At 34.0% G+C, this 13,256-nt stretch overlaps 1 pseudogene; it reads left to right on the top strand.

Moving 5' to 3' along the window:
- Positions 1-4,323: 4,323 nt before the first annotated feature.
- Positions 4,324-13,256, top strand: part of LOC149553998 (protein CTR9 homolog pseudogene) — a 43,489-nt pseudogene continuing 34,556 nt past the window's right edge.

Consider the following 13,256-nt stretch of genomic DNA (forward strand, 5'->3'; position numbering starts at 1 on the left):
GATTAATAACTTCAAACTTTGATTATTTTATTAGATTTGTGTGTTGCGAAAAGAAAAGGTTAAAAAAAATTATTATTACAAATAAGATTCAAACTCTTTAAAAGAAAAGGCTAAAGAATTGCCAACATATGGGTTGAAAATCATGGACAGATTAATGATCAGTGCCAAATTTTAATGGGTAATAGAGTCAAACATATATTTCTTACATACAACTTAATGATATTAATGATATTATATTTGTTGATAATTCAATTATTACGATGCTGCGGATTGTTACATTTTTGCATATTCAAACTAGTCTATCATGATTTAACCTTTATGTGGACACAACAGATACAAATAGAGGAAAGATTATATCCTGCAATATTTGTATTTATCAAATCTGAGAAGCAATGAACAATTCAATGTACCTATCAAAATAGTAAATTATAAACAAATAATCATCAAAATCACAAAGGATGAGTTATACATGTACAAACTCTAAAACAAATAAAATTCTTACTGATTTTATTGCTAGATGGCTTGTATTGAAGACATTCAAATTTGTTGATGCTCTATTCAATGCAACTTGATCATGGCCAACTTTAGTGTTTATGCTCAACAATTTTCAATCTCCAATTGCTTTGCTCAATACTTCAACAATTTCCCTTTGAAGAAATTTGATAGTATGTATACTTCAAAAAAATATTGCAAGGAGTTTCATATAATATGGGCTCTATGCATTATTTTTTAGAAAAACCATATGAATTCTAGGGGTATCCAAACTCCTTACATACATATTTATAAACACCCAAAAAGTGTCAGTTATAATAGCAAACATCACAACCTTTCATGAGAAAAACTAACCAATAATAATATGATCTTAAATAAAACTATCAACTGCTTGTTTTGTTACTTTACATAAACAATCTACAAAGGTATGCTCCCCCTTAGCCATTTCAATTACTATAATACTCAAAATCCATATGTCTACCTTTGAATGGAAAGCCATATAAAATTCTAGGGTAGAAGCAAGGATAGATCCTCAAGCCAAACCACAAATTGCTAGATTAGATAACTAACAACATTCACTTCCACACGATGCTAGAATTAGGGATGCAAGGGATCTCAAGCTATCATCAAAACACAAGTATCATTTAGGAGCCTCATTCCAAAACATATTGGCACACGTCTTTGGAATTCTTCACGCGCGTCTACTGCTTATGTCTTCCTTTCAATCACGAATCTCGTACCTCTAACCAAATCAAAATAACATAAGATATAAGTCATCAAATATCGTGTATGCCATGACAAGGGCTCTTCAACAAATTGTAATGTCTTGAACTTCATAACATGATTCGGGTCACTGTTTGTCGATGACAATAATAGGATAACCTGCCCTTACGCGGCTACCAAACTTCCATAACCAAATTCCCACACTCTGCTTCATGGTGTAGAATCCTTGATAAAAATAAAAACTCTTGATGTTGATGTTTGAGAAGGAAGGATGCCCAAAATGCATAGGTGACAAAACCGAATATGGAAACATCCATCTTCAAATGGTTAAGCCTAACAAGTAATCATTCAAGTCCAAAAAATGCATTGAAGCAAATCTATTGTCATCAAGGTTCCTTATTAATAATTTTTTTATGCCGCTTTCTGCAATATAGTCATATGAGGATTATATGTCTTCTTTGTTAATAGAGAGATGCAAATATCAAATACTCCTTCATTCTCAAATATCATATTCATCTTTATTTGACATTGTTTGGTATTAACTTAACACATCCTGATCTTATGTCCCAAAGTTATGAAGGCCTTAAAATGGTTGTCTCAGACAAATCTAAACCATAATTTTCGGACATTGCATAGTCATCAAATGTTAGCAACTGTAGGGTATCCTCTTTCTTGTGCAGATAATCATAAAGACTCCCTCCAAACATATATCCTATGATTATACATATATGAGAGGGTTTTGTGCAAGCCCCAATGAATTGACAACATTCTCTAAGATCATTATTTCCCAAATGCATTCGTGCTCAAGAGCTTCATTAAGCTGTTTTGGCTTAAGGACCTTAATTGCAACATTATGATTAAAATATGAATCATGATAGAGATCTCCACAGGAACCAGATGCCAATCTTCTCTCAGCTTCATAGTCATCAAATGGTGTGATTGACGAGGAGATTTCCCTATGTTCTGATTTCTTTTGCATAATCTCACAACTCTGTTCATTTTCTTTAGACAATATGATGATTAACACTTCAACCCTATTTAAATATTCTCTTTTATAACTTCCAATTTCCACAAGGAAAGTGCCCTCCTTTCTCTCCATTACTACTAAATTGAAACCTTGACTACTAATAATGAAGCCTTTTGCTAATGTTAACCCATTGGATCATGCATTGTTGAAACATCAAGAACCAATGTTTTAGAGTACCATTCTTTTTGTCACAATCCTTATTCTTGGAAAAAAAACCACTATAGCCTAAAGGAAAATAATGTAGGAAATATCTTGTTTCTAACTAGTTCCCATGTTGCTGAAATGACCACAATGCACAAAAAAGGCCATGCAAGTTCTATCAAAATTTGGAAACCTTTTCTTGCAACAATAGATTATGGCTTGTAGCAACAAGAAGCACTCCAATCATCATTCAAAAGATTCACAACATCTGTATGTTTGCTTCACCACACTAATTATCTGATGATTAGTCCACAATGAAAATGTGTACAATTAGAAGCATAAAAATGAGAGTTCCATCAGGCTATACCTTGATCTTTAAAATGGGGAAAGGGAAAACATTATAAGGGGGAGCCCAAACTAGGAATTATTACTGAGAGCAAGAGGATTCTTCTTTGTATACCTTAAAATTGTAACAAAGTTTTTGGGATTGTCAATACAATAAAATATGTCTTGAGCCCCTTGATTTTGAATGTAAATCACATCTTCTTTGTGAATGTCTTATGTGCAAAACATCAACTTTAATACATATGTGAATGACTATTGATGAGACTATGCACTATTTTTTTGGTATATAGTTGTTATCGTATTGATTGTTATATGCCTTGAGTTTTGTCCTTTAGAGATTAGTAATTATTTCCAATTGGAGGGACTCATTTTTGTACCTTGATATCCTATATTGGGATAGCTTTTGCACTTAGTCTAATGTTTTGGCGTATCACCATGGTTTTCATCAATCTCTTTCTGCACCCATTTCCCCTCCACAAATGAAGAGCCTACATTTAAAATTCCAAAGGTCATCTAGCGAGGCACAATAAGTGTCCTATATTCATTAGACTTTCCATAGAGTTTGTTGCCTCTACTAAGGGAAACTTTGGGAGTCAACAATTTTCTTTTCTAGCATGCTTCATGGGACCTAATCTTATTTCTAAAAATATAGTACTATATTCAATGTTCACCTGATTCAAGGCATTTTCTCAAAGTACTAAGTGATTTGATTATTTTTTATGCACAACAACTCTCCTATTTGAGGGCCCTTTGTGTCTTTTGATAGATCACACCCTCTTATCCACAAGTCTCTCTAATGGAAAGATCTTATGGAATTTTTTTTCCCCCTTCCCTCTATGGAAATCCAAAGGTTTTTTCTTCCTATCAATGATTCACTTATATAATACCCAACTTATATGGCCAACTCTCGAACACATCATTCCCTCCCACCTAGTCAAGAGGATATTAACTATAGAAAACTTTGGCAAAATCTTGAAGAGGAGTTAGTAGCCATTAAGGAGGAGAAAGCATATAGCCACTAACAAGAAGAACATGATCCTAGGTTTTGTGGTCGATTCAGCGAGTTGATGGCTTGGTTAACTAGCTTGAGAATCTAATCACTTCATAGGTAGTTGCTAGAGATGAAAGAACTAGGTAGTTGGTTGAGGACCTAGAATCATATCTATCAATGCAAAGATTATCTACAATCCATAAGTAGAAAGAAACAATTTCAAGGGGATTAATTAAAAAGTAGTCTACATGGAAGGTACAGAAGGAGGATATTGAGAAGGTTTTTTTCAATGACCCCTCCCTACATAAGCCTAGTCGAAGTTGTTACTTCATGAGGAAGGCCACACTCTAACAATTTTTGGAGTTTTCTTATGAAAGTAACCATGGAGCAATGGAGTGGAGTAGTGACAACCAAAGTGGAACACCATATAAGGGGAAGGATTTCACAAAATCCCTTGGAAGCATTACACGCATAGCTTTGAACCTATAAGAGGCCCAAGAGGAAGAAGAAGTAGGTGTTACCATTTTGAGGGAGTTTGATTTCATGTGTGCATTTGTCACCCCCATTTTGAATCCTCAAATTTGGATGGTCCCAAGAAGCCACAATGGGGAAGCAGCCTTTGCAATGTTACGTAAGTTACTAGACTTTGTTTCTAACATAAACTTCTATGGTAAAGGACACTGAGACCTATAAATGGTTGTCATATTAGATACCTAGCTCAAATCTACAAGTTTACCTTGGTTACGCTAGAGCATGAGGGATAATTCAACAAAGAGAATAAGGATTCCCCCCACTTTCCCCATGTCAACATCCAAACATGAGCTGACTTTTGTATTCTCATTTTCAAGGGAGCATTCTAGCCAATCATAATTTCCATGCAAGTTTCCATGTTTGCTTCTAGATGGTCAATCATAAGCATGTAAAATTTGAAAAGCTAGTTAAAAATGGAAGCTACTTTAGTAAGCCCATGGATGGCTTTATTTAGAAACCTTTTTATGTACTCCCTTTTGCATTGTAGAGTAAATTTCCTACTTTCTACAAGTTTGTTTTTACAAAATTGCATGTTCCTTAAAAGGATACAACTCTTAGCTAGGTTTTTCCTATGCACATTTTTCACATTTATTTAGCTCATAGCACTTTGTTGTTTTTTTGGTTTCCATGTGCCTATTGTATAAGGATTGTGTCCACAAGATTCATTATAAATATAAATCAAACTCGAAGGTTTATTTGATGCAAATTCCTTGCACATTATTTCTATAGGGGTTTGGGGGAAGCACCCCCAAGACAGGGTCAAGGGGCAGTGCCCTAGGTGCACTTCTTGTTGCAGTACAGGGTGAGGTTGAGGGGTAATGCCCTTGTGGTGGTTTTTTAGGGGCAACACCCTCAAAGCCAAAAATGACTAATATTGTAAAAGGTGTTGACTATTATTTTTCAATTGGACAAATTATTCTAGCTCGAATTTTGTGAGTGACAAAAGCTTGTATAAAAATCCTTAGGGTTAGGGATTTCAAAATGTATGATGAGATTCACTAGTACATTTGGAATTTATTTGCAATGAAAAGACATTGTAATGGTGAAGGGCACCCATTTCCCAAATGACTCTAACAAAAATTGGCTCCCATTACACAGGCGTCAAACTTTTGCTATCGAAAGTTGTGACAGTAAGGTATTCCGTCATAATTATGATGCCCCAAGCTATCATAAATTGATTCCATAAGGGGAATAAACTATTAAAGGTCCCATCACATGTGCGATGTCTAGGTGATGAGAATTCTATGGATCTAATGACTAGCTGTCGTACTTGTTTGTCGCAATAGTGATGGATAGGTGGCAGCAATGTTGTGGAACCAATGACTAGTCGTCAGAGTTACGATGAGTATATGGTAGGAAAAAAATAGAATGTGTGTTGTTGGAGAGTGTACTTTCCTAACAAATCTATTTCTAAAATTCAACTTTGGTTATGAACATTATCAAGAGACTGCAACGCTCTTACCTCTATAACTAGTTTTCCTATTATTTTTATCTTTTGACAGTCACAAGAATCATTTGATCTCTCCCAAAAGATAAAAATAACAATAAAATTAGTTATAAGGGTAAGAGCATTGTAGTCTCTTGATAATGTTCATAACCAAAGTTGAATTTTAGAAATAGATTTGTTAGGAAAGTACACTCTCCAACACCACGCATTCCATATTTTTTTCTATTACAATTACAAAATAGGTTAATATTGAGCTTTACTTGGTTTTGATAATAGTTTAATATTCTTTACTAATCAGGGCCAACCATGTGAAGGTGGAAGCTCATTTGGCCCCACCCACCCCCACCCCCCCAAGATCTAAATTCCACACTAACATCTAAAATCTTTAAGAAAGAATCAATGTTTAAAGTACAAAAAAGGTTCCATACTAGCAAAAGTGACATTATTTTCCCATCATTTGGTGCATGTCATTTTTCCATCGCATCCAAAATAAGATTTTGCCACTCTAAATCCAAAATGCATGTTGCATTCAAATACATGGATAGGAGGTGGAGCTAATAAAACACAACACAATTATATTTATTTAATACCTAATTAAAGACCTCAAACAAAAATGCAAACCTATTGTGTTTTTCAGCTCCACTTGTTGTCCATGCATTTGAACATCTTCATTGCTCACGAGTAACTCATCACATGGGTACATCCAGGAATGTCCTCATCACCTCCTACATAAAATGAATTGATTATTAGAAAATTCTCCTTGAGAAATAATAGCTCAAGTGAAATAAACACATGAAAAATGAGAGAGAAAAAGTGGAATCTACTTACCAATAGGCATTTCCATCACATCTATGGCCATGCTACCTATTGAGTGAGTTTTATTATTTTCCTATTGTGCCAAGATCTCTCTATTTATACACATACATACATTCATACATACATACACACATGCACACATGCATGCACACACACACACACATACATACATACATATATACATACATAATACATACATACATACATATATATACATATATAGATACATACATGTATGCACGTATATACAAAGGGATCTTTTTTAAGGTGTTAAGTGATGACTTACCTCAAGATCATCCACAAAAATAACATGGATCAAGAAAAATGGGTAGAGTTCATAAGAAATTTTACAAAAAACATATCATAATAGGTATTTTTAGAAAGAAACAAGCCATTCCAGCAGTGAGAATAGCTGCTACAAATTCTTGTGAGCCAAGGGACCCGAAATCTATGCTACATTTTCTAGAGACATGGGAGAAGTTACTACCAGTTACAGTACTTCATAACATTCTAGATCATATAGTGATGCTCAAATTAACAACAACAATAGATACTTGGGATGCAAAGAGCACAAGGGCACAAAAAAAACTTCCTATAGAACTATCATCATACTAGGTACAATAAAATGAATGAGATACAAAGATAGGAAGGGCACGACAACATGATGCATAGATCATAAGGGCACAACAAAAAAATGTAGTGATCACAAGGGCATGGAAACAAAATCCTAGATCTCCACATGATACATACATACATACATACATAACATTCTATATCATATAGTGATGCCCAAACTAATAGTAGAAGTAGATACTTGGGATGCAGAGATCACAAGGGCATGACAACAAATTCCTATAGAAATGTCATCATATTAGGTACAATTAAATGAATGAGATGCAAAGATCAAAAGGGCATGACAACAAAATCCTAGATCTCCATGTGATACATACATACATACTTACTTATCTATATATATACACATACATATACATACATAACATTCTAGATCATATAGTGATGCCCAAGTTAACAACAACGGTAGATACTTGGGATGAAAAGATCACAAGGGCATGCCAACAAATTCCTATAGAACTGTTATCATATTAGGTACAATAAAATGAACAAGATGCAAAGATCAAAAGGGCACGAAAATGAACGAGATGCAGAGATCACAAGGGCATGATACCAAAATGTAGCGATCATAAGGGCACAACAACAAAATTATAGATCTCCACATGATATATACATACATACATATACATATACATGTATGTATGTATCTATACAAAGAGATCTTTTTAAAGGTGCTTATTACATCTTAGCACAACAAAAAAATTGATCGAGCTACATACATATTCTAGAATCCAAATAATTAAACAATAATACTCACTCAACCCATCCTTAGTGACTTAGCTCAAGATCATGTGCAAGAATAATGCTTTCTGATCCTTCCTTTTCATTTCTTTGACCCATGACAAGTCTTGATTAGTAATCCTCTTAAGTATTGGTAGAGACTTTATCTTGAATCACCTTTGGTCTTTTGACAATTTCTAGCTAAAACATATTTTTCAAAGAGGCTAACAGGGTTGCTAACTTCCTGGAAAATGTGGGGATTGATTGAAATGATAAGATAGATTTGATGAGTGGAGATCACATTCCATAGAGTTTGCTAGGTGTTCTGTTAGAAGATATGCAAGTGTTTGTTAGTAAAGGCATTGGTTAAAATCTAAAAGAATCCCCTTATATATGGTTAATGGTGTTCTTGTGAAGTTTTGGTGTTGTTGCTACTATCCTTAGATTTGAATAATCTTTCTCTCAAATATTTTGCACTATTTTGTCAATACTACTTAGACTAACAAGAGATTATCATGGTTTTTTTTCTATTTATTTGGGCCTCTTTTTTTATATATCTCAAATCAAATGGGGTTCTTGTGAATTCAGTGTAGGTGCACATAGGTTATGGTGGTGGAGGAGGCGCCAGAATCTCAAGTGGCTAGGATCTTCAAGCAAGACAATGAGTAGGAGAAGGATACAATCATTATGCTGCTAGGAGTAGATTACTGTCTAATGGTCATGTTCATGAAGACAGGGTGGTCTTTGACATATTCCAACCTATATTAAAAATTTTGGGCCATACTATTTCTATATATGGTGTGGCTAGGAGGATGATTTTTGAAAATCTCTATTTGGAGGTGATAAATGCTCTGGATTTGATACATACAAACTTGGTTGGAGGGGGTCTTTTGAGTGTTTTCTTTCTTGAAGTTGAGGGAAAGAAGAAAAAGATGAAGAAAGCTTGGTCACTTTTCAAATCTGGGGTTGCAAAAGGATATGATTTGAGTAGGTTTGAAACATTTTTCCAATAAAATGGTGATCTTTTCCTTGCTAAAGTCTCTGTCGAGTGGATTTTGGTCGGCAATGGGATTAGATACCTAGTTCATTAACTTGACAGGTTTGGTCTATTGGGATGATACGTAATGGAGTGTTAGCTACTTGATATTATGTATTTCCTTTCTTAAGTAATTAAATATTTTCTTTCTTATGATATTACTATACAAGTGATTAATGTAGAAAGAAATGATGACTTCAAACTAGATCCAGCAAGTTCACATACATTCTTAAATAGACATTTGTGAGCACTAGGTGTGTGAAGGCTCCATGAAAAAACATGTAGAAGTAAAAAAGGTCATGATGAACATTTTCAATGACATGTTTTCCAAGAGCATACATAAGTTCCTCAAGGTGACTTGGTATTACTGAATTTTAATGTTTGCCAACACCACTGCTCTTTCTCCACGTCTTGCACGAATAAAAAATACTGCCTCCAACATTGTAACCATATAATAAATGGGAATAACACACACTCAAGCCATAACCTAGTTAAATAAGTCTAGTCACTAATTAGCTGGGTTGATTACAGATTCCTATATATTTGTTATCAAATTAGTTATGATAAAATGAACAATCTGTTGTTCCTAGCTAGTAGGATTAAATATAGTTTTCCAAGGTGATAAAATTGCATATGTAGATGCATCACTTGAATGCCAGACATGAAGCACATTCCCCAATTTATAATGAATGGTTGGATATAAAGGCTCCATACATTGGCCCAAGAATGAAAGCCAAGGATGTAACCATGCATGTATTAGCAGAGTTAATGTCATTATTAATGGGCATTATATTTCCCCTACATATATACATTACACATACACACACACACACACATTGCCCATTAACTCTGCATTATTCTTGTATAGGATCTTGAGCTAAGTCACTTAGCATGGGTTGAGTGAGTTTTATTATTTTATTATTTGGATTTTGGAATATGGGCTTTGTTTTATAATTGGCTTTGTTCAAGTCCTAATTTTAATGAAGTAACAAAGTGGTTTTAGGGTGGAAAGAACTATATAATAAAGAGGAAACTTGAAAATTTGAATGTTGAAATGCTGAAATGAAAGCTATCGAGGATCAAACACCTATGGCAGAGTTACAATAATAATGTAATGTTGAGTTTAGATATATATATTTTTTAAATGACATAAATCACTCCCCATTTTTTTTAATTGTGGAGAGGTGTGTGAGAAAGAGGGTGGAGAGCTCTGAATGTTGATGGATATTTCATTACTGTGCCCTTGTGAACACTGCATTTGTTTGTCATTCCCTTATGATCTCTTGATTTTGTTGTCATGCCCTTGGTGGAGATCAGTGGAGATCTAAGAGTTCATTGTTGTGCCCTTGTGATCTCCTTGCCCTTTCTTTGCGATTTAATTTTTGTGGCATGCCCTTATGGTCTTTGTGCCCTTTGCAACACACTACAACATTTGGGTCAAATTGTGATGGAAATTTGTGATGGCGGTGTAATTTGTGGTGTTCAAGTTCAAATGTAGGAGTGCTTGCTCTGCAATTTTCTTCAAGGGGAGAAGAGGTACCTATGTAAATGTTCTCTTCTTTTCCTTCTTGTTGCCATGGTTCTTATACCTACTAAATTGCAAGAATTACATCTATTTTTTAAGTCAAAAAAAGTTCAAATGTATCAAACTTCAAACTTTAAAAGGGTCAATTGTCGATTGTATTTTATTATTTTCTCATCTTGATGCACTTGTTTTGTCCTCGCCTCTATCCAGCACTTCAAAAATTTGAAATTTGGTTCCTGATTCTTAATTTATCAAAGGTTGATGAAGCATTCCAAAATACGTGTTTCATTTTAAAATATTAACCTCTTCATCAAAAAGGTTAAGATAAATTTCTAAAATACGTGTTTTCAAATAAATTATTAACCATTAACCTCTTGAAAGGTTAAGGTTCAGGGTTCAAAATATGTGTTTCAATTTGGAATCTTAACCTCTTCACCTTAAAATGGGTTAAGATAAATTTTGAAAATACGTATTTTCTTCCTAACCATTAACCCTTAACCATTAACCTCTCATCCAAAGGTTAAGGTTAGGATCTCAAAACATGTATTTTGAATCCTATTATCAACTCATACCAATGATAAAAATGAGATTCGAGGAGATTATCATTTAAAAGGAAAGTGTCAAGATGGGAGAATGGGATGAGTGGTTATTATGTCATGAACAAGGTGTATGAACTATTTGACAAAATGTTTTCATCACCTACCTAAAGCTCATTGATGTTTTTTGAAACTTGTGGCTTCTAGGATCAAAGAAAACAATATATCATTTCCTTTGAAGCAAACTAGAGGCAATTGCAGTTGTCTTTTCCTATGTCAACCCACTAGTAAAGTCAAGCTCGTTATCCCTTCTATGAGACAATCAATACACATGCATCAAGAATATGTATGTGGTCTGTAAAAAGGCTCTTGCATGTACCATATCTCCTAAACTAGTCTATCATCTTCATTTTTTCTCATTTAGATGTTGCAATCAAATGAGTAAACTCCCTCACAATGGGAGGATGTGCATGGTTTGAGCATCAGTATAATGGGCCCGTCCTTGTGGAGACTATCACAAGAACCACAATGATATATATGAGCAAAGCACAAGCCTCTTAATTTGACATCCATCAAAGCATTTTAAGTATAGGATTTATCATTTGGAAATATATATCATATGGTGATCACAATAAACTATGACCACTCTAAAGATAGTGAATCTTATTGTGCCAAAGAAACCGTTGGCTCATAAGCACTATGAGAAAGGACTTGACTTGTCCTTGCATCAAGAGAGAGACACCTGATTACAATGTTTGGTGATTTATATTCTAATCTGATTAAGAGAAACTCCATATAGCACAGTAGATGCATGAAGTGGATGTTTTTAAAATGCTTGTCACAATGCCTTCAGTTATTTTTGAGTAAATATGCTAGTACTAAGGAATGTATGCATTCTTATGAAAGTAAAGAAAAATAAAAATGCATCACAAAGGTTTCACCTCTTCCTCCTACATATACAAGGTAGATAGTGTTTATTCATGACTCATTCATATTCAAGCCTCATTTAGATTATATTGACTCACTCAGAATGTCCTTTTCTATGAGATTCATCAACAAATAAATCAAATCTATCATCACCAAATGGAACCTTCATACATGATGGATTTCAGAATTATGTCAAGCATTGTAACCTATGAGATACTTGTATATTAAAGCAAGGCATCATCAGGGAGATTGGTTAAGTCAAGCACTATGATCAAATAGCATAATAAGTGAAATATAGAGAGTGTGTGCACATAAATTGTAATAAGATAGTGAACACCAAATTGTTCAAATGAAATCCCTTAAAAAGACATGTCTCTACGGAAAGGCACTTAGCATATGTGGTTTAAATGTGCACAGATTTCAAGGCTAAATTGATAGTATGTTGGCCATGGATGCATCAGAGGAAATCTACACTCTCATGTCCATGAAGCTACCTATTTGATAGTTTTTCCAAATCTCATGTCTTTCAAGTATGACCTTGTAAAGAATAATTTTTTCCATTTTGGAGTTAATTTTGTAGAGGTTAATTAACCTCACCCAAATCATGTATTTAGGAAGTAGTTATTAACCATACAAGAGTAGTTCTTAACATCAATGTCTATATAAGGAATCATATTGGCTTTGTAAAGGGAATTTTTGGACTTTTGAGAAGATTAGGTTAGATTTTGGTGATAAGATAATATTTCAAAAGTGTGTACAAATTGTATCTTTGTAATCAAAAATTCCTCTTAGGTTTTTGGTGCAAGGAAATAAAGTAAAATGTTATTTGAGTTCTCTTCTTTCAAAATCTAAATTTTTAAAAATGTTGATTCTCTTTGTAGTGAGCACTTTCATGGTATTGTGTAGATGTTTATGAATCTTTGGATCAATATTGTGGTAGTGGCAATTCTCAAGCATAGATCTTGATTGTTGTTATTAGTGGTTTAAGTTAGTCCAAGAAAGCTTTGAAGTTGTGTGGTGCATTCATCATCAATGGCTTTCTATTGATATTTTAAATTTTTATTTCATCTTTATTGGAAAACTTCAAAATTATATCATACTAGGGAACTACCCCTCTAAATGTAGAGGAAGGCCACATATCAAGGGCCCATCCAACTTTTGTGAATAATTTGCCACATACACTCCGTTGGGCCATTTTCAAGTGACAAATTTGTTTATCAACACTTCTAAACATGTATCTCTTTATATTTTCCACAATAGTTGATCACAAGGGCATGACAATGAGATGTAGAGATACATACATACATCTGCGTATGCAATTTTATCAACTTGGAAAGTTGTATTCGATCTTTATTCAATCACCAAG

This window comes from Cupressus sempervirens, chromosome 6 (genome assembly GCF_028749045.1).
Source record: "Cupressus sempervirens isolate cs-2001-9-10 chromosome 6, ASM2874904v1, whole genome shotgun sequence".
NCBI lineage: Eukaryota > Viridiplantae > Streptophyta > Pinopsida > Cupressales > Cupressaceae > Cupressus > Cupressus sempervirens.